This window comes from Salmo salar, chromosome ssa24 (genome assembly GCF_905237065.1).
Source record: "Salmo salar chromosome ssa24, Ssal_v3.1, whole genome shotgun sequence".
Taxonomy (NCBI): Eukaryota; Metazoa; Chordata; class Actinopteri; order Salmoniformes; family Salmonidae; genus Salmo; species Salmo salar.
In genome coordinates, this window is record NC_059465.1 from 47,856,028 (window position 1) to 47,878,580 (window position 22,553).

Genomic DNA, 22,553 nt, shown 5'->3' on the forward strand with positions numbered 1-22,553 from the left:
GCAGTGTAGTAGTAGCAGTGTAGTAGCAGTGTAGTAGTAGCAGTGTAGTAGTTGCAGTGTAGCAGTAGTAGTGTAGTAGTAGCAGTATAGTAGTAGCATTGTAGCAGTGTAGTAGTAGCAGTGTAGTAGTAGCAGTGTAGCAGTAGCAGTGTAGTTGCAGTATAGTAGTAGCAGTGTAGCAGTAGCAGTGTAGCAGTGTAGTAGCAGTGTAGTAGTAGCAGTGTAGTAGTAGCAGTGTACTAGTAGCAGTGTAGTAGTAGCAGTGCAGTAGCAGTATAGTAGTAGCAGTGTAGCAGTAGCAGTGTAGTAGTAGCAGTGTAGCAGTAGCAGTGTAGCAGTGTAGTAGCAGTGTAGTAGTAGCAGTAGAGTAGTAGCAGTGTAGTAGTAGCAGTGTAGTAGTAGCAGTGTAGCAGTAGCAGTGTAGCAGTAGCAGTGTAGCAGTAGCAGTGTAGCAGCAGTGTAGTAGTAGCAGTGTAGTAGTAGCAGTGTAGCAGTAGCAGTGTAGTAGTAGCAGTGTAGTAGTAGCAGTGTAGTAGTAGCAGTGTAGCAGTAGCAGTGTAGTAGTAGCAGTGTAGCAGTGTAGTAGCAGTGTAGTAGTAGCAGTGTAGTAGTAGCAGTGTAGCAGTAGTAGTGTAGTAGTAGCAGTGTAGTAGTAGCAGTGTAGCAGTAGCAGTGTAGTAGTAGCAGTGTAGCAGTAGCAGTGTAGCAGTAGCAGTGTAGTAGTAGCAGTGTAGCAGTAGCAGTGTAGCAGTAGCAGTGTAGTAGTAGCAGTGTAGCAGTAGCAGTGTAGTAGTAGCAGTGTAGTAGTAGCAGTGTAGTAGTAGCAGTGTACTAGTAGCAGTGTAGTAGTAGCAGTGTAGTAGCAGCAGTGTAGTAGCAGCAGTGTAGTAGTAGCAGTGTAGCAGTAGCAGTGTAGTAGTAGCAGTGTAGTAGCAGCAGTGTAGTAGTAGCAGTGTAGTAGTAGCAGTAGAGTAGTAGCAGTGTAGTAGTAGCAGTGTAGTAGCAGCAGTGTAGTAGTAGCAGTGTAGTAGCAGCAGTGTAGTAGTAGCAGTGTAGTAGTAGCAGTGTAGTAGCAGCAGTGTAGTAGCAGCAGTGTAGTAGTAGCAGTGTAGTAGTAGCAGTGTAGTAGTAGCAGTGTAGCAGTGTGGGGGGGGGTAGCCTAGCAGACAAGCTTTATTTGTGTCAAGGGAGAAGTGAATCTGCAGCCAGAGTTACATCAACATGTGTATCTGGAGAGATTAGTGTATTTACTTTCCTTTCAGCAGGCTGTCTGACAGCTGAAATACCATGGGAGACCTGGAGGCTGTCTGACAGCTGAAATACCATGGGAACCTGGAGGCTGTCTGACAGCTGAAATACCATGGGAACCTGGAGGCTGTCTGACAGCTGAAATACCATGGGAACCTGGAGGCTGTCTGACAGCTGAAATACCATGGGAGACCTGGAGGCTGTCTGACAGCTGAAATACCATGGGAGCCTGGAGGCTGTCTGACAGCTGAAATACCATGGGAGACCTGGAGGCTGTCTGACAGCTGAAATACCATGGGAGACCTGGAGGCTGTCTGACAGCTGAAATACCATGGGAACCTGGAGGCTGTCTGACAGCTGAAATACCATGGGAGACCTGGAGGCTGTCTGACAGCTGAAATACCATGGGAGACCTGGAGGCTGTCTGACAGCTGAAATACCATGGGAGACCTGGAGGCTGTCTGACAGCTGAAATACCATGGGAGACCTGGAGGCTGTCTGACAGCTGAAATACCATGGGAACCTGGAGGCTGTCTGACAGCTGAAATACCATGGGAGCCTGGAGGCTGTCTGACAGCTGAAATACCATGGGAGACCTGGAGGCTGTCTGACAGCTGAAATACCATGGGAGCCTGGAGGCTGTCTGACAGCTGAAATACCATGGGAGACCTGGAGGCTGTCTGACAGCTGAAATACCATGGGAGACCTGGAGGCTGTCTGACAGCTGAAATACCATGGGAGACCTGGAGGCTGTCTGACAGCTGAAATACCATGGGAGCCTGGAGGCTGTCTGACAGCTGAAATACCATGGGAGCCTGGAGGCTGTCTGACAGCTGAAATACCATGGGAGACCTGGAGGCTGTCTGACAGCTGAAATACCATGGGAACCTGGAGGCTGTCTGACAGCTGAAATACCATGGGAGACCTGGAGGCTGTCTGACAGCTGAAATACCATGGGAACCTGGAGGCTGTCTGACAGCTGAAATACCATGGGAGACCTGGAGGCTGTCTGACAGCTGAAATACCATGGGAACCTGGAGGCTGTCTGACAGCTGAAATACCATGGGAGCCTGGAGGCTGTCTGACAGCTGAAATACCATGGGAGACCTGGAGGCTGTCTGACAGCTGAAATACCATGGGAGCCTGGAGGCTGTCTGACAGCTGAAATACCATGGGAGACCTGGAGGCTGTCTGACAGCTGAAATACCATGGGAGACCTGGAGGCTGTCTGACAGCTGAAATACCATGGGAGCCTGGAGGCTGTCTGACAGCTGAAATACCATGGGAGCCTGGAGGCTGTCTGACAGCTGAAATACCATGGGAGACCTGGAGGCTGTCTGACAGCTGAAATACCATGGGAACCTGGAGGCTGTCTGACAGCTGAAATACCATGGGAACCTGGAGGCTGTCTGACAGCTGAAATACCATGGGAACCTGGAGGCTGTCTGACAGCTGAAATACCATGGGAACCTGGAGGCTGTCTGACAGCTGAAATACCATGGGAACCTGGAGGCTGTCTGACAGCTGAAATACCATGGGAACCTGGAGGCTGTCTGACAGCTGAAATACCATGGGAGACCTGGAGGCTGTCTGACAGCTGAAATACCATGGGAACCTGGAGGCTGTCTGACAGCTGAAATACCATGGGAACCTGGAGGCTGTCTGACAGCTGAAATACCATGGGAACCCGGAGGCTGTCTGACAGCTGAAATACCATGGGAGACCTGGAGGCTGTCTGACAGCTGAAATACCATGGGAACCTGGAGGCTGTCTGACAGCTGAAATACCATGGGAGACCTGGAGGCTGTCTGACAGCTGAAATACCATGGGAGACCTGGAGGCTGTCTGACAGCTGAAATACCATGGGAGACCCGGAGGCTGTCTGACAGCTGAAATACCATGGGAACCTGGAGGCTGTCTGACAGCTGAAATACCATGGGAACCTGGAGGCTGTCTGACAGCTGAAATACCATGGGAGACCTGGAGGCTGTCTGACAGCTGAAATACCATGGGAGACCTGGAGGCTGTCTGACAGCTGAAATACCATGGGAGCCTGGAGGCTGTCTGACAGCTGAAATACCATGGGAGACCTGGAGGCTGTCTGACAGCTGAAATACCATGGGAACCTGGAGGCTGTCTGACAGCTGAAATACCATGGGAACCTGGAGGCTGTCTGACAGCTGAAATACCATGGGAACCTGGAGGCTGTCTGACAGCTGAAATACCCTGGGAGACCTGGAGGCTGTCTGACAGCTGAAATACCATGGGAGCCTGGAGGCTGTCTGACAGCTGAAATACCATGGGAGACCTGGAGGCTGTCTGACAGCTGAAATACCATGGGAGACCTGGAGGCTGTCTGACAGCTGAAATACCATGGGAACCTGGAGGCTGTCTGACAGCTGAAATACCATGGGAGACCTGGAGGCTGTCTGACAGCTGAAATACCATGGGAGACCTGGAGGCTGTCTGACAGCTGAAATACCATGGGAGACCTGGAGGCTGTCTGACAGCTGAAATACCATGGGAGACCTGGAGGCTGTCTGACAGCTGAAATACCATGGGAACCTGGAGGCTGTCTGACAGCTGAAATACCATGGGAGCCTGGAGGCTGTCTGACAGCTGAAATACCATGGGAGACCTGGAGGCTGTCTGACAGCTGAAATACCATGGGAGCCTGGAGGCTGTCTGACAGCTGAAATACCATGGGAGACCTGGAGGCTGTCTGACAGCTGAAATACCATGGGAGCCTGGAGGCTGTCTGACAGCTGAAATACCATGGGAGACCTGGAGGCTGTCTGACAGCTGAAATACCATGGGAGACCTGGAGGCTGTCTGACAGCTGAAATACCATGGGAGACCTGGAGGCTGTCTGACAGCTGAAATACCATGGGAGCCTGGAGGCTGTCTGACAGCTGAAATACCATGGGAGCCTGGAGGCTGTCTGACAGCTGAAATACCATGGGAGACCTGGAGGCTGTCTGACAGCTGAAATACCATGGGAACCTGGAGGCTGTCTGACAGCTGAAATACCATGGGAGACCTGGAGGCTGTCTGACAGCTGAAATACCATGGGAACCTGGAGGCTGTCTGACAGCTGAAATACCATGGGAGACCTGGAGGCTGTCTGACAGCTGAAATACCATGGGAACCTGGAGGCTGTCTGACAGCTGAAATACCATGGGAGCCTGGAGGCTGTCTGACAGCTGAAATACCATGGGAGACCTGGAGGCTGTCTGACAGCTGAAATACCATGGGAGCCTGGAGGCTGTCTGACAGCTGAAATACCATGGGAGACCTGGAGGCTGTCTGACAGCTGAAATACCATGGGAACCTGGAGGCTGTCTGACAGCTGAAATACCATGGGAACCTGGAGGCTGTCTGACAGCTGAAATACCATGGGAACCTGGAGGCTGTCTGACAGCTGAAATACCATGGGAACCTGGAGGCTGTCTGACAGCTGAAATACCATGGGAACCTGGAGGCTGTCTGACAGCTGAAATACCATGGGAACCTGGAGGCTGTCTGACAGCTGAAATACCATGGGAACCCGGAGGCTGTCTGACAGCTGAAATACCATGGGAGACCTGGAGGCTGTCTGACAGCTGAAATACCATGGGAACCTGGAGGCTGTCTGACAGCTGAAATACCATGGGAGACCTGGAGGCTGTCTGACAGCTGAAATACCATGGGAGACCTGGAGGCTGTCTGACAGCTGAAATACCATGGGAGACCCGGAGGCTGTCTGACAGCTGAAATACCATGGGAACCTGGAGGCTGTCTGACAGCTGAAATACCATGGGAACCTGGAGGCTGTCTGACAGCTGAAATACCATGGGAGACCTGGAGGCTGTCTGACAGCTGAAATACCATGGGAGACCTGGAGGCTGTCTGACAGCTGAAATACCATGGGAGACCTGGAGGCTGTCTGACAGCTGAAATACCATGGGAACCTGGAGGCTGTCTGACAGCTGAAATACCATGGGAACCTGGAGGCTGTCTGACAGCTGAAATACCATGGGAGACCTGGAGGCTGTCTGACAGGTGAAATACCATGGGAACCTGGAGGCTGTCTGACAGCTGAAATACCATGGGAACCTGGAGGCTGTCTGACAGCTGAAATACCATGGGAGACCTGGAGGCTGTCTGACAGCTGAAATATAATGGGAGACCTGGAGGCTGTGTGACAGCTGAAATACCATGGGAACCTGGAGGCTGTCTGACAGCTGAAATACCATGGGAACCTGGAGGCTGTCTGACAGCTGAAATACCATGGGAGACCTGGAGGCTGTCTGACAGCTGAAATACCATGGGAGACCTGGAGGCTGTCTGACAGCTGAAATACCATGGGAGCCTGGAGGCTGTCTGACAGCTGAAATACCATGGGAACCTGGAGGCTGTCTGACAGCTGAAATACCATGGGAACCTGGAGGCTGTCTAACAGCTGAAATACCATGGGAACCTGGAGGCTGTCTGACAGCTGAAATACCATGGGAGACCTGGAGGCTGTCTGACAGCTGAAATACCATGGGAGACCTGGAGGCTGTCTGACAGCTGAAATACCATGGGAACCTGGAGGCTGTCTGACAGCTGAAATACCATGGGAACCTGGAGGCTGTCTGACAGCTGAAATACCATGGGAACCTGGAGGCTGTCTAACAGCTGAAATACCATGGGAGACCTGGAGGCTGTCTGACAGCTGAAATACCATGGGAACCTGGAGGCTGTCTGACAGCTGAAATACCATGGGAGACCTGGAGGCTGTCTGACAGCTGAAATACCATGGGAACCTGGTATTTATGGTCAATATGGACACGTTATAGTCAATAAGGACACGTTATGGACAATATGGACACGTTATGGACAATATGGACACGTTATGGTCAATATGGACACGTTATGGACAATATGGACACGTTATGGACAATATGGACACGTTATAGTCAATATGGACATGTTATGGACAATATGGACACGTTATGGTCAATATGGACACGTTATGGTCAATATGGACACGTTATGGTCACGTTATGGACAATATAGACACGTTATGGTCAATATGGACATGTTATGGTCAATATGGACATGTTATGGACAATATGGACATGTTATGGTCACGTTATGGTCAATATGGACACGTTATGGTCAATATGGACACGTTATGGACACGTTATGGTCAATATGGACACGTTATGGTCAATATGGACACGTTATGGTCACGTTATGGACAACATAGACACGTTATGGTCACGTTATGGACAATATGGACACGTTATGGTCACGTTATGGACAACATAGACACGTTATGGTCACGTTATGGACAATATGGACACGTTATGGACAATATGGACACGTTATGGTCAATATGGACACGTTATGGACAATATAGACACGTTATGGTCACGTTATGGACAATATAGACACGTTATGGTCACGTTATGGACAATATGGACACGTTATGGACAATATGGACACGTTATGGTCAATATGGACACGTTATGGACAATATAGACACGTTATGGTCACGTTATGGACAATATAGACACGTTATGGTCACGTTATGGACAATATAGACACGTTATGGTCACGTTATGGACAATATGGACATTACATCTGTCTGGCTCTTTGTCTGTCTCTTTCTCTGTGTCTGTCTGTCTTTGTCTCTCTCCATGTCTGTCTGTCTGTCTCTCTCTGTCTGGCTCTGTCTGTCTCTCTCTTTCTCTGTGTCTGTCTGTCTTTGTCTCTCTCCATGTCTGTCTGTCTGTCTCTCTCTGTCTGGCTCTCTCTTTCTCTGTGTCTGTCTGTCTTTGTCTCTCTCTCTCTTTGTCTGTCTCTCTCTCTCTCTCTCTGTCCGTCTCTCTCTCCATGTGTCCGTCTGTCTCTCTCTGTGTCTCTCCATGTCTGTCTTTATCTCGACATTGTTGATGATGCTTTCTGTCACTGCGTCACTGAAGGGACCAGACAGACAGACCACGATCCATTCACGGCAGTTATGCTTTTCAACGACCGCTGATTCATATTATTAGGATCCAGGTGGGAAAGCATCTAGACAGTGTTTGTCGTAAAATTAATAACATTACTATTGCAATAACAATCCAAGGTCTGGTTTATGGTTATGGCAACAGAGAAAAACATCAATGAGCCTATAGGAGGGAAGAAGTGTTGAGCGTCTCATCCTGATGATGTCACGTGTTTGTATCCTGCGTATTGTAATGCTCTCTGCTGTGCTAAGTCATTGCATTAGCCAAGCAGTGGAGGTTCACATCATTGGACAGTTAGCCCACATTGACCATCAGATAATCATTCAGCTGGATCACGAGATCAGATCATATACAATTTATTTTATAGTCCCCTCAAACTCAACACTGGTCCTCAAAAGCCAGTTCCACTGCATTGTTCCCATCTAATCAGGGACTGATTTAGACCTGGGACACCAGCTGGGTTGCATTCGTTATCAGGTAGAACAGAAAACCAGCAGGTTCCAAACCTTGTAGAGTTAAAAGTTGAGGCCCACTTGGTAGAGTATGGTGCTTGCAATGCCAGGGTTGTGGGTTCAATTCCCACGGGGGACCAGTATGAGAAAGTATGAAAATGTATACATTCAATACTGTAAGTTGTTCTGGATAAGAGCGTCTGCTAAATGACTGAAATGTCATTGTAAAACCTTATAGTCGGAAGAATCAACGGGACATATGAAAAGACAGCGATGCTGCTGTTTGACTGTTACACTAGTTGTTGACAGTGAAGAGTTACAACCTATTTAATATTTAATATCAAAACAGTTGCTTTGTGAGTAGATGTTTACAGTTAGCCATCGGTATGTAAATGAAAGCTGAAAAGTACCAGTGGCCTGGTTTTGAGAGCAGGTCCGCGGGAGTCACGGCCCAGTGCAACCTGGTCTCAGAGCAGGTCCGCTGGAGCCACGGCCCAGTGCAACCTGGTCTCAGAGCAGGTCCTCTGGAGCCACGGCCCAGTGCAACCTGGTCTCAGAGCAGGTCCGCTGGAGCCACGGCCCAGTACAACCTGGTCTCAGAGCAGGTCCGCTGGACCCACGGCCCAGTGCAACCTGGTCTCAGAGCATTTCTTATTATTCTGTACATAAATCTATAACACTCCATTTAGTATGTTTCCTATGGTATTTATTAATTTGTGGATATCCATCATCCATTTCATAGGGTATGTTACTAATTACAATTCATATGATATGTTGCAGATTTGCTAAACGTACGATATGTTACTAATTCCTATTTGTTGTTGCTAACGTTAGCTAGGTGGCTAATGTTAGCTAGGCTAGGGGCTAAGGTTAGGATTTAGGTCAAAGGGTTAAGGTTGGCTAAAAAGGTTAATGTTAGCATGTTAGCTAACCCTTCCCCTAACACTAAGTAGTTGCAAACTAGCTAAAAAGTAATAAGTAGTTGCAAAGTTGCTCAAATTATAAAGTTGTCCGAGATCAGAACACACAACCATTGGGTTGCTAGACCATGCATTATACGCCCACTTATCCACCCCCACCAACCACCCTCTTTTCGTTTTTTTCCTTCAGTAAACTTCTGTCTTATATAACCATACCAAACGTAATATATCATACTAATTTCAGTGTCCCGGATTTACGTTTACTATGTTACGTCTTGTCTATGAGACCAGGCTGCCCGGTGAGACAATGGGTTTGCATAAAAGGAAACAGATAATTCTGATCCTTTTGGGTAAAACACTAAGGGTAAATCCTGTCTGCAAAATGTGCCACTAGTGGGGAGGTGAAACAAATCACTGCAAACTATCAGATTATACTGGGTTATAACCATACTTATAGCCCATGGACATGATGTCCAAGTTTGTAAACTCTCCATGGCTGAAAATGTGGTCTGTATGGCTCAGTTGGTAGAGCATGGTGTTTGCAACGCCAGGGTTGTGGGTTCGATTCCCACGGGGGACCAGTACGAAAAAAAATGTATGAAATGTATGCATTCACTACTGTAAGTCGCTCTGGATAAGAGCGTCTGCTAAATGACTAAAATGTAAAATAGAATTAGGCTGATCATTGAATTGATTGAAGCAAATTATTATAGATCACATATACTTACGCAAAAAATAAGTATTCCCCTTTGAATGGAGGAGAGGGAGGAAATGATCTCCACGCTGAAGGCTGATGTCATGTTCGGAACACTGGTCTTAGTCCGTGCACGGTCTGTCACGGTCCCAAGACAGAGACGTCACCCTTAATGCATCTGACTCATATTTCCATCCGGTCCAGCAGAACCCGACCTGTGCAGGCAGGGAACTCAATGATAAAGCTGTAGTCTGTCTGTATCTTGATCTGGCAAAACGACTACGGCTGCCGCTGAACAACAGCAGCATGCGGGTTTAGGGTACAAACAAACTATTTATCTGTACAGTCTATTCATAGGCTTCTACACCGTCGGGTTGGATCTTTTTTCTCTCAGTCTGCGCAAATGATTCCAGATTCAGATCGAGCCTCAAGTGACTCATTCCACTCACAAATAATAACCCAGCAGGCTGAGGAAGTTCTAGATGTACGGTAGCCTTGTCTAGGATGGTTCCTGCTATTCAGATGGTACACCGTGAGAACAACACGTTTAAAGTCCTAAATAAAAAGCTTCTCGGCTTTAATGAGCGGGCTTGGTTTCTCTGGGTGATGCCAACTCCCATGTAGCTGGGTCACCGACGACGTCAGCTGGTCTGCAGACTATCCCGTCACTACTGCAGTTTGCTCCAAATAATGAATGGATTTCATGTTGTTGTTGTTGTCTCCTCGGCGAGGTTTAGCTCTGGTGAGGATCATATGACGACAGCACGCACGATTCTTCACTATATTCAAGTTTCAGTAAATCGGATTGTTTGCCATTGGATGTGTTGAGTGGTTTATTGTGGTGATGATGATAGTTACTGTCCTAAATCATTACATTCGAACTTGTTAAGGAAATACTATTGCCCTCCTCTTTAATGAATAAGGACCAATTAAAAAAAACTGAGCAACCCCCCCCAACAACCAATCGATTACGGGGGGCCGGTCTGAACTGTGATTGAGGGCCAATAGCAGGAGGTCTGCAGTCTAGACCAAACCGCGTGCACGGCCTTGGCTTGTTTTTGGTGATGCGCGCCGCCGAGAAAGACACGTGCCAATGCCCCTTGCGTGCCCACGTCGGAGAGGAGGCACGTCAACTGAACGTGTGTCGTCACCAAGCGCGGTAAAATACTACAACAACGTCAATTATATTTAAATAGTCTACCCTAGTTCACCTGTGTTAGCATTTATTGGTTGAAAATATATTGACACATCTGTCTTAAATACGTCCTCCTGCAATCCTTGAACTTTTACCTTTGAAAAGTGATATCCCAAGTATAAATACAGTAAAACACACACACTAAAGGATAAAACAATAAATACGTTGAAAAAAATGGTATATATATATATATATATATATATATATATTTTTTTTTAAACACAGTAGAAATCTTCAAGGAGACTTTTATTTCCCTCACCAACTTTAAACATCAGTCCCATATCTGAGCTGCTAACCGATCGCTGCAGCTGTACATAGCCCATCTGTAAATAGCCCACCCAATCTACCTACCTCATCCCCATATTGTTTTTATTTACTTTTCTGCTCTTTTGGACACCAGTATTTCTACTTGCTCATCATCATCTGCTCATTTATTACTCCAGTATTAATCTGCTAAATTGTAATTACTTCGCTCCTATGGCCTATTTATTGCCTTGCCTCCTCACGCCAGTTGCACACACTGTATATAGACTTTTTTTTCTACTGTGTTATTGACTTGTTTATTGTGTTATTGGCTTGTTTATTGTTTATTCCATGTGTAACTCTGTGTTGTTGTTTGTGTCGAACTACTTTGCTTTATCTTGGCCAGGTCGCAGTTGTAAATGAGAACTTGTTCTCAACTGGCCCACCTGGTTAAATAAAGGACTTGTTCTCAACTGGCCTACCTGGTTAAATAAAGGACTTGTTCTCTACTAGCCTACCTGGTTAAATAAAGGACTGGTTCTCAACTGGCCCACCTGGTTAAATAAAGGACTTGTTCTCAACTAGCCTCCCCCTCCTCTCCCATCTTGTTCTTCCTATTCACTCAGCTCAGAGCAACTATCCTCCCTACACTCCTCCTTTCCTGCCCTGTCTTATTTTTCCCCATTCACTCTTCTGAAAGCAGGTAGAGTACACATTGCCTGTTACCTTGCCAACCAAGAGCCTTGAAAAGAGTTCCAGTGTAACCAGTGACCATCTACAGCAACATCATGGAACAGCCTCATCTACGGGGGGGCACACATCATAGAACAGCCTCATCTACAGCAGGGGGGGGGCACATCATGGAACAGCCTCATCTACGGGGGGCACACATCATAGAACAGCCTCATCTACAGTAGGGGGGGGCACATCATAGAACAGCTTCAAGGATGAGATTTCACAACTCACAGAGACATGCAGAGAGAGACGGACTTTCAGCCAGGTCGTCTGCCCTACATATGTCCAATCTGCTGAGAGGCGGACGTGTCAATAACAGGGAATCTGTTTGGTGAATACTATTGTAATTACATTGTGGTATGGTAGTAGTAGTAGTAGTAGTAGTATACGGAGTGAACAAAACATTAGGAACATTCTTTCCATGCCAGACTAACCAGGTGGTAGCTATGATCCGTTATTGATGTCACTTGTTAAATCCACTTCAAATCAGTGTAGATTAATTAGATATCCCTCTAGTGGTGTGGGCTATGCTCGGCCTTGTCTCAGGATGGTAAGTTGGTGGTTGAAGATATCCCTCTAGTGGTGTGGGGCTGTGCTTTGACGAAGTGGGTGGGGTTATATCCTGCCTGGTTGGCACTGCCCGGGGTATCGTCGGACAGGGCCAGTGTCTCCTGTCTCAGCCTCCAGTATTTATGCTGCAGTAGTTTATGCGTCGGGGGCTAGGGTCAGTCTGTTATATCTGGAGTATTTCTCCTGTCTTCTCCGGTGTCCTGTGTGAATTTAAGTATGCTCTCTCTAATTCTCTCTTTCTCTCGGAGGACCTGAGCCCTAGGACCATGCCTCAGGACTACCTGGTATGATGACTCCTTGCTGTCCCCAGTCCACCTGGCCGGGCTGCTGCTCCAGTTTCAACTGTTCTGCCTGCGGCTATGGAACCCTGACCTGTTCACCGGACGTGCTACCTGTCCCAGACCTGCTGTTTTCAACTCTCTAGAGACAGTAGGAGTGGTAGAGATACTCTCAATGATCGGCTATGAAAAGCCAACTGACATTTACTCTTGAGGTGCTGACCTGTTGCACCCGCTACAACCACTGTGATTATTATTATCTGACCCTGCTGGTCTTCTATGAACGTTTGAACATCTTGGCCATGTTCTGTTATAATCTCCACCCGGCACAGTCAGAAGAGGACTGGCCACCCCTCATAGCCTGGTTCCTCTCTAGGTTTCTTCCTAGGTTTTGGCCTTTCTAGGGAGTTTTTCCTAGCCACCCCTCATAGCCTGGTTCCTCTCTAGGTTTCTTCCTAGGTTTTGGCCTTTCTAGGGAGTTTTTCCTAGCCACCGTGCTTCTACACCTGCATTGCTTGCTGTTTGGGGGTTTTAGGCTGGGTTTCTGTACAGCACTTTGAGATATCAGCTGATGTAAGAAGGGCTTTATAAATACTTTGATTGAAGGAGAGGAGACAGGTTAAAGAAGGATTTTTAAGCCTTGAGACAATTGAGACATGGATTGTGTTTGTGTGACCATTCAGAGGGTGAATGGGCAAGACAAAAGATGTGTCTTTGAACGGGTTTTTCACACTTAACAGTTTCCCGTGTGTATCAAGAATGGTCCACCACCCAAAGGACATCCAGCCAACTGGACACAACTGTGGGGAAGCATTGGAGTCAACATGGGACCAGCATCCCTGTGGAAACGCTTTAGACACCTTGTAGAGTCCATTACCCCGACGAATCGAGGCTGTTCTGAGGGCAAAAGGGGATACAACTCAATAACATAGTCCATTAGGAACATCCCATGTAGTATTACTATCCTCTGATTCAAATGAAAAGGCTCTGATCATGTCACGTAGGGAGAAAAATCAGAAATCCTCTCATTCTGGGGTTGCTTCCTAAATGGCAGCAATTTTGACCAGGGACCAGAAGCCGGTGACTTAAAGAAAAAGACTGAATTGTGTTTCTGTTTCCAAAGAAGACCCCCCAAGACACATAGGATACAGTGTATTTATTTTATAGGTTACATGGCAGATGCAAAATAACATGATTGATATTGTTGTTTTAATAATGGCAGTCATCTTCAACATTAGCAGAAATGGTTTGTTCTCCAGCGTGACAGATGGCAATATTCACAGACTTTGAAGGGTTGGTTTAAACCTCTCCCTACCATAAACCTGGTTTAGTTACCAATACTACCCTCAAAAACAGACCATGAAGGGTTAGTTTAAACTTCTGCCTACCATAACCTGGTTTAGTTACTGACGCTTAACCTCAAAAACACAGCTAACCGAAAATACATGAAACTTAATATTTTTTTTTGTGTTTTTCTTTTTAGCTTGAATGTGAAAGTGAAATTCACAAAGATGTTCTACTGCTCAAAACATAAGAGTATTTCAATTCATGGCAACAAGTCTTATTCAAGATTAATATTAGATAGAAATATAACATTAATTTTACAATAAAAAATATTTTTTGCACAAAACATCAACAAAAAAAAAGAAATAAATAAAAGGCAAAAAGAAAGGGGGTGGAGAGATACCCCGCCCAGACCGAGGTAAAGAACGGGGTGGAGATACCCCGCCCAGACCGAGGTAAAGAACGGGGTGGAGATACCCCGCCCAGACCGAGGTAAAGAACGGGGTGGAGATACCCCGCCCAGACCGAGGTAAAGAACGGGGTGGAGATACCCCGCCCAGACCGAGGTAAAGAACGGGTGGAGATACCCCGCCCAGACCGAGGTAAAGAACGGGTGGAGATACCCCGCCCAGACCGAGGTAAAGAACGGGGTGGAGATACCCCGCCCAGACCGAGGTAAAGAACGGGGTGGAGATACCCCGCCCAGACCGAGGTAAAGAACGGGGTGGAGATACCCCGCCCAGACCGAGGTAAAGAACGGGGTGGAGATACCCCGCCCAGACCGAGGTAAAGAACGGGGTGGAGGTTAAAGTAAAGCAAAAAAATACAATTCAGCCTTCATCTTTTTCAGTACAGAATCACAATCACAAAGCTTCGGCAACAGAACCATAACTAATCTTAAAAGTACAACATACTCAGTGAGACTTATGAAAAACCTTCCCTTAACATAAAGAATATACTGCAATCACAACGGACTCCCAGCTAAACAAAGCTGCACAAAACATTTTGGAGTTCAAGCCCGTTAAGAAGAAAGGCACAAAGAACCAGACAGGTTTGCAACACGGACTGACTCAGACTCTGAAGCAGATCGATACAAGCTTACATCTTACTAGGTAGGTAGAGGATAGGTAGGTAGAGGATAGGAAGGTAGAGGATAGGTAGGTAGAGGATAGGTAGGTAGAGGATAGGTAGGTAGAGGATAGGTAGGTAGAGGACAGGTAGGTAGAGGATAGGTAGGTAGAGGATAGGAAGGTAGAGGATAGGTAGGTAGAGGATAGGTAGGTAGAGGATAGGTAGGTAGAGGACAGGTAGGTAGAGGACAGGTAGGTAGAGGATAGGAAGGTAGAGGATAGGTAGGTAGAGGATAGGTAGGTAGAGGATAGGTAGGTAGAGGATAGGTAGGTAGAGGATAGGTAGGTAGAGGATAGGTAGGTAGAGGATAGGTAGGTAGAGGATAGGTAGGTAGAGGATAGGAAGGTAGAGGATAGGAAGGTAGAGGATAGGTAGGTAGAGGATAGGTAGGTAGAGGATAGGTAGGTAGAGGGATAGGTAGGTAGAGTGATAGGTAGGTAGAGGGATAGGAAGGTAGAGGATAGGTAGGTAGAGGGATAGGTAGGTAGAGGACAGGTAGGTAGAGGATAGGTGGGTAGAGGATAGGTAGGTAGAGGATAGGTAGGTAGAGGGATAGGTAGGTAGAGGATAGGTAGGTAGAGGATAGGTAGGTAAGGATAGGTAGGTAGAGGATAGGTAGGTAGAGGATAGGTAGGTAGAGGATAGGAAGGTAGAGGATAGGTAGGTAGAGGACAGGTAGGTAGAGGATAGGAAGGTAGAGGATAGGAAGGTAGAGGATAGGTAGGTAGAGGATAGGTAGGTAGAGGATAGGTAGGTAGAGGATAGGTAGGTAGAGGATAGGTAGGTAAGGATAGGTAGGTAGAGGATAGGAAGGTAAGGATAGGGTAGATCAATAGATACATTACTTGGCCAAAAGTATGTGGACACCTGCATGTCAAACATCTTATTCCAAAATCATGGGCATTAATATAGAGTTGGCCCCCCCCCCCTTTGCTGCTATAACAGCCTCCTCTCTTCTGGGAAGGCTTTCCACTAGATGTTGGAACATTGCTGTGGGGACTTGCTTCCATTCAGCCACAAGAGCATTAGTGAGGTCGGGCGCACTTATGTTGGGCGATTAGTCCTGGCTCACAGTCGGTGCTCCAATTCAACCCAAAGGTGTTCGATGGGGTTGAGGTCAGGGCTCTGTGCAGGCCGGTCAGGTTCGTTGGATCCCCGTCGGACTGCCGGATGGTGAAGCGTAATTCATCACCCAAGAAAATGCATTTTCACTGCTCCAGATTCCAATGGCGGCGAGCTTTACACCACTCCAGCCGACGCTTGTTATTACACATGGTGATCTTAGGCTTGTGTGCGGCTGCTCGGCCATGGAAACCCGTTACATGAAGCTCCAGATGAACAGTTCTTGTACTGAAGTTGCTTCCAGAGGCAGTTTGGAACTCGGTAGTGAGTTTTGCAACCAGGGACAGATGATCTTTACGCGCTTCAGCACTCGCCGGTCCTGTTCTGTGAGCTGGTGTGGCCTACCACTTCGCGGCTGAGCCGTTGTTGCTCCGAGACGTTTCCACTTCACAATAACAGCACTTACAGTTGAGCTCTAGCAGGGTAGACATTTGACTAACTGACTTGTTGGAAAGGTGGCATCCTATGACGGTGTCACGTTGAAAGTCACTGAGCTCTTCAGTAAGGCCATTCAACTGCTAATGTTTGTCTATGGAGATTGCATGGCTGTGTGCTCCATTTTATACACCTGTCAGCAATGGGTGTGGCTGAAATAGCCGAATCCACTAATTTGAAAGGGTGTCCACATACTTTTGGATAGATAGATTGATAGATTAGCAGGGGGTGTGGCCAGTGGCTCTTACAGCTGTTGCCTTCTGTAGGTGGGTTAAGGGCCTGTAGGTGGGTTAAGGGTCTGTAGGTGCCTTCTGTAGGTGGGTTAAGGGTCTGTAGGTGGGTTAAGGGTCTGTAGGTGCCTTAAGGGTCTGTAGGTGGGTTAAGGGCCTGTAGGTGGGTTAAGGGCCTGTAGGTGGGTTAAGGGCCTGTAGGTGCCTTCTGTAGGTGGGTTAAGGGTCTGTAGGTGGGTTAAGGGTCTGTAGGTGGGTTAAGGGCCTGTAGGTGCCTTCTGTAGGTGGGTTAAGGGTCTGTAGGTGGGTTAAGGGCCTGTAGGTGGGTTAAGGGCCTGTAGGTGGGTTAAGGGCCTGTAGGTGGGTTAAGGGCCTGTAGGTGCCTTCTGTAGGTGGGTTAAGGGTCTGTAGGTGGGTTAAGGGTCTGTAGGTGCCTTCTGTAGGTGGGTTAAGGGTCTGTAGGTGGGTTAAGGGCCTGTAGGTGCCTTCTGTAGGTGGGTTAAGGGCCTGTAGGTGGGTTAAGGGCCTGTAGGTGGGTTAAGGGTCTGTAGGTGCCTTCTGTAGGTGGGTTAAGGGTCTGTAGGTGGGTTAAGGGTCTGTAGGTGGGTTAAGGGCCTGTAGGTGGGTTAAGGGCCTGTAGGTGGGTTAAGGGCCTGTAGGTGGGTTAAGGGTCTGTAGGTGGGTTAAGGGTCTGTAGGTGGGTTAAGGGTCTGTAGGTGCCTTCTGTAGGTGGGTTAAGGGTCTGTAGGTGGGTTAAGGGCCTGTAGGTGGGTTAAGGGTCTGTAGATGGGTTAAGGGTCTGTAGGTGGGTTAAGGGCCTGTAGGTGCCTTCTGTAGGTGGGTTAAGGGTCTGTAGGTGGGTTAAGGGCCTGTAGGTGGGTTAAGGGCCTGTAGGTGCCTTCTGTAGGTGGGTTAAGGGCCTGTAGGTGGGTTAAGGGTCTGTAGGTGCCTTCTGTAGGTGGGTTAAGGGCCTGTAGGTGCCTTCTGTAGGTGGGTTAAGGGCCTGTAGGTGGGTTAAGGGCCTGTAGGTGCCTTCTGTAGGTGGGTTAAGGGCCTGTAATGCTGTGCAGCAGACGTCTAGTCCTACGTGGCCCTAAAGGTGGCATGGCACTGTAATGTCATCCACCTCGCTGGCTCTCTCTCTGTGGAGATACTGAGCCAGTAGACACTATGTCCCATTATGGCATTGTAACGTTATATAGAAGGCATTTCAACGTCGTTGATGGCATTTTAACGTTATATAGAAGGCATCGTAACGTTATATAGAAAAAGCAAGTGCAATCAAAAGGGGGGTAGACCTACACTACACAGAGAATGTTCTCATTGAGCATCTCAACCAATGAGCTGGGAGCTCTAGACTTGGCATTAGACTTGGTGACTTAATGACTTGGTATGAAGTCTGATAGGTGTCGCATGAAACGCCACAGCCATTTACAGGAGCAGAGATGGGGAACACCACAGACAGTTACAGGAGCAGAGATGGGGAACACCACAGACAGGAGCAGAGATGGGAAACACCACAGCCAGTTACAGGAGCAGAGACGGGAAACACCACAGACAGTTACAGGAGCAGAGATGGGAAACACCACAGCCAGTTACAGGAGCAGAGATGGGGAACACCACAGCCAGTTACAGGAGCAGAGATGGGAAACACCACAGCCAGTTACAGGAGCAGAGACGGGGAACACCACAGCCAGGAGCAGAGATGGGAAACACCACAGACAGTTACAGGAGCAGAGACGGGAAACACCACAGCCAGTTACAGGAGCAGAGACGGGAAACACCACAGCCAGTTACAGGAGCAGAGATGGGGAACACCACAGCCAGTTACAGGAGCAGAGATGGGTAACACCACAGCCAGGAGCAGAGATGGGAAACACCACAGCCAGTTACAGGAGCAGAGATGGGAAACACCACAGCCAGTTACAGGAGCAGAGACGGGAAACACCACAGACAGTTACAGGAGCAGAGACGGGAAACACCACAGCCAGGAGCAGAGATGGGGAACACCACAGCCAGTTACAGGAGCAGAGATGGGGAACACCACAGCCATTTACAGGAGCAGAGATGGGAAACACCACAGCCAGTTACAGGAGCAGAGATGGGTAACACCACAGCCATTTACAGGAGCAGAGATGGGGAACACCACAGCCAGTTACAGGAGCAGAGATATGTATAGATGTTTGGCCACTTTGTAAAGTAGTAGATACTATGGCCAGTGAAATGGCGGCAGAGAGAAAACCAGCAGACATGGAGAATGTTCTCTCTGAGCATCTGAAATACTGATCAAGGATCTCAAGCTACTTAACAACTAGCCAGCTTCCATTGAACTGGTTGCGTATGCAACTTAAATAAGGGTGATACAACGTCATGAAGAAACAGGGAAAGCTGAAGCCAAATAAGAATGAAGACACGATGATATGAACTGTTGAGCGGAAGTGAACCGTGACCCGCTGCGATGGAGAGAAGCCAGCGTGTAGATCTAGTAAGATGCAGACATCTTGTGTTATTGATAATGCCTCTGTTATCAATCCTTCGTATTTGTTTTTCTAGTTCAGGGGGGGGGGAGGGGTGAAAAGGAGAGAGCAACAGACTCATTTATAATGCTGTCACACTCTGTCAGTGATCCAACGGGTGTTGAAGTCTTAAAGGGGAAGTTGCACACATATAAAACACCACACTAGAAAACATCCATTGAAACGGGTTCAGCATTATGTACATATTATGTCATCGGACTCATGCCTCCGTACTATGGTCTGTCGGTATAAACTGTTTTAAGCATGAAGGTACGTAATATATATCATTATAAACAGTATTTATAATATACATAGCCTATGGGTTATTATATATATTTTTTTGCTTTAAAGGGGGAATCTTATTTAAGATCAAGAAATTATAAGCAAGTTTATTACGTTTGGTAAAAAAAAAAAAAGGGGATGAGCACTGCGAGATATTTAAATTTGTGAAGGTGTGCTGCCACCTGATTGGCATCCACTGATCTGCATATAATTAGCATATTACTGCACACACACACCATGGGCCTTGATCTGACTAGTTGAAAGGAAAACGTCACACCTTAGTCCGTTGTTGACATAGCTGACAAGCAAAACATTTTGGGACTATGTCAACAATGGACTAATGAAACAAACACCAAAAATATAGTTAAAGAAAAACTCCCCCCAAAAAACTAATTTCAGTGTACGGGGGGGTCAAAGGTCATGCGTATAAAGGAGCAGTGTGATGTAGAACACATCTAGTATATAGAATAACATCAGCTCTAGTCTATCTGCAACGTTCAACAACATGGCCCAGGTGGTTAGGAGGAGGAGCTGAAACAGGCCCCAGCCAACCAGCCGTTATCAATACGCACAGACAGAGCTTTTAACAGTCAAAAAGGGTACAGTCTTACTGTTACAAGGCCAAAGACCCAGAAAGAGAGAAGCGAGAAAGAGATTCACACCACAGAGGAGGAGAGGAGGCACTACACTTACTGTTGGATTTGTCCCTAACCCACCGGTCATCGTTTAACAGTAGCTGTATAAAACCCTGCTTCGACAGGTCAGGTTGATACTGTCCGGTCTGTCCGGTCTGTCTGCTCTTCCTCATTCACCCTTGGAGGAAGAGGAGGACCTACTGGTTCTATCTGGGAGGGAGGGAGGGAGACTCCTAACCAGTGTTACAAAAGTAAAGCGTTCCGTAATCAGATTACTTTTATGAGTAACAGAGTAAAGTAAAGCGTTACTATACAGACACAGGACAACAACCTGTCCTGGTACAGGAAGTACTACGTCAACAACCTGTCCTGGTACAGGAAGTACTACGTCAACAACCTGTCCTGGTACAGGAAGTACTACGTCAACAACCTGTCCTGGTACAGGAAGTACTAGGTCAACAACCTGTCCTGTGTCTGTCCAGGTACAGGAAGTATTAGGTCAACAACCTGTCCTGTGTCTGTCCAGGAAGTATTAGGTCAACAACCTGTCCTGTGTCTGTCCAGGTACTGGGAGTATTAGGTCAACAACCTGTCCTGTGTCTGTCCAGGTACAGGAAGTATTAGGTCAACAACCTGTCCTGTGTCTGTCCAGGTACTGGGAGTATTAGGTCAACAACCTGTCCTGTGTCTGTCCAGGTACTGGGAGTATTAGGTCAACAACCTGTCCTGTGTCTGTCCAGGAAGTATTAGGTCAACAACCTGTCCTGTGTCTGTCCAGGTACTGGGAGTATTAGGTCAACAACCTGTCCTGTGTCTGTCCAGGTACTGGGAGTATTAGGTCAACAACCTGTCCTGTGTCTGTCCAGGTACTGGGAGTATTAGGTCAACAACCTGTCCTGTGTCTGTCCAGGTACTGGGAGTATTAGGTCAACAACCTGTCCTGTGTCTGTCCAGGTACAGGGAGTATTAGGTCAACAACCTGTCCTGTGTCTGTCCAGGTACTGGGAGTATTAGGTCAACAACCTGTCCTGTGTCTGTCCAGGTACTGGGAGTATTAGGTCAACAACCTGTCCTGTGTCTGTCCAGGTACTGGGAGTATTAGGTCAACAACCTGTCCTGTGTCTGTCCAGGTACTGGGAGTATTAGGTCAACAACCTGTCCTGTGTCTGTCCAGGTACTGGGAGTATTAGGTCATTGCATAAATAAGTTGATCTCATCAATGCGGGGTTTTTCTTGGTGGAGTGACATCACTATGAGTTCCCTGATCATCGCTCGGCTTCAGATAGTTAGAAAACAAAAAGAAGCTGTACAAACATTATAATGTAAAACTATAGACCAGAGCCCTATTCCCTATGTAGTGCACTACTATAGACCCAATGTAAAACTATAGACCAGAACCCTATTCCCTATGTAGTGCACTACTATAGACCAGAGCCCTATTCCCTATATAGTGGTACTACTATAGACCAGAGCCCTATTCCCTATATAGTGCACTACTATAGACCAGGGCCCTATTCCCTATATAGTGCACTACTATAGACCAGAGCCCTATTCCCTATATAGTGCACTACTATAGACCAGAGCCCTATTCCCTATGTAGTGCACTACTATAGACCAGAACCCTATTCCCTATGTAGTGCACTACTATAGACCAGAACCCTATTCCCTATGTAGTACACTACTATAGACCAGAGCCCTATTCCCTATATAGTGCACTACTATAGACCAGCACCCTATTCCCTATGTAGTACACTACTATAGACCCAATGTAAAACTATAGCCCAGAACCCTATTCCCTATGTAGTACACTACTATAGCACAGCATCCTATTCCCTATGTAGTACACTACTATAGACCAGCACCCTATTCCCTATGTAGTACACTACTATAGACCCAATGTAAAGCTATAGACCAGAACCCTATTCCCTATGTAGTACACTACTATAGACCAGAGCCCTATTCCCTATGTAGTACACTACTATAGACCAGAGCCCTATTCCCTATGTAGTGCACTACTATAGACCCAACGTAAAGCTATAGCCCAGAACCCTATTCCCTATGTAGTACACTACTATAGACCCAACGTAAAGCTATAGACCAGAGCCCTATTCCCTATGTAGTGCACTACTATAGACCAGAACCCTATTCCCTATGTAGTACACTACTATAGACCCAATGTAAAACTATAGACCAGAACCCTATTCCCTATGTAGTGCACTACTATAGCCCAGAACCCTATTCCCTATGTAGTACACTACTATAGACCCAATGTAAAACTATAGACCAGAACCCTATTCCCTATGTAGTACACTACTATAGACCCAATGTAAAACTATAGACCAGAGCCCTATTCCCTATATAGTGCACTACTATAGACCAGAACCCTATACCCTATGTAGTGCACTACTATAGCCCAGAACCCTATTCCCTATGTAGTACACTACTATAGACCAGAACCCTATTCCCTATGTAGTGCACTACTATAGACCAGAACCCTATACCCTATGTAGTGCACTACTATAGACCAGATCCCTATACCCTATGTAGTGCACTACTATAGACCAGAGCCCTATTCCCTATGTAGTGCACTACTATAGACCAGAAC

At 47.2% G+C, this 22,553-nt stretch overlaps 1 protein-coding gene and 2 long non-coding RNA genes across 7 annotated transcripts in view; 1 reads left to right on the forward strand and 2 right to left on the reverse strand.

Annotated features, from left to right (window-relative positions):
* Positions 1-10,195, reverse strand: part of LOC106586007 (protein yippee-like 1) — a 34,368-nt gene extending 24,173 nt beyond the window's left edge. Inside the window, exon 1 of the mRNA XM_014172783.2 lies at positions 9,327-10,195. The gene's annotated coding sequence lies outside the window, so the exon portion shown is untranslated. The remainder of the gene's footprint in view (positions 1-9,326) is intronic.
* A 6,369-nt stretch (positions 10,196-16,564) lies between these two features.
* LOC123730404 (uncharacterized) lies at positions 16,565-17,576 on the forward strand. Of its 4 annotated transcripts, XR_006761793.1 has the most exons (5): positions 16,565-16,640; positions 16,730-16,977; positions 17,010-17,174; positions 17,213-17,282; positions 17,321-17,368. It is a non-coding gene; the product is annotated as an uncharacterized lncRNA (long non-coding RNA). The 4 variants fall into 4 exon arrangements; XR_006761792.1 differs by adding an exon at positions 17,493-17,576 and having other exon boundaries at positions 16,730-17,028; positions 17,213-17,460; XR_006761794.1 differs by lacking the exon at positions 17,213-17,282 and having other exon boundaries at positions 17,010-17,079; positions 17,321-17,390.
* On the reverse strand, positions 17,502-20,979 carry LOC123730403 (uncharacterized). Of its 2 annotated transcripts, none has more exons than XR_006761789.1 (3): positions 20,708-20,979; positions 20,538-20,669; positions 17,502-20,455 (listed from the first exon to the last, which is right to left on the reverse strand). It is a non-coding gene; the product is annotated as an uncharacterized lncRNA (long non-coding RNA). The 2 variants fall into 2 exon arrangements; XR_006761790.1 differs by having other exon boundaries at positions 17,502-20,279; positions 20,313-20,669.
* Between the last annotated feature and the right edge of the window lie 1,574 nt (positions 20,980-22,553).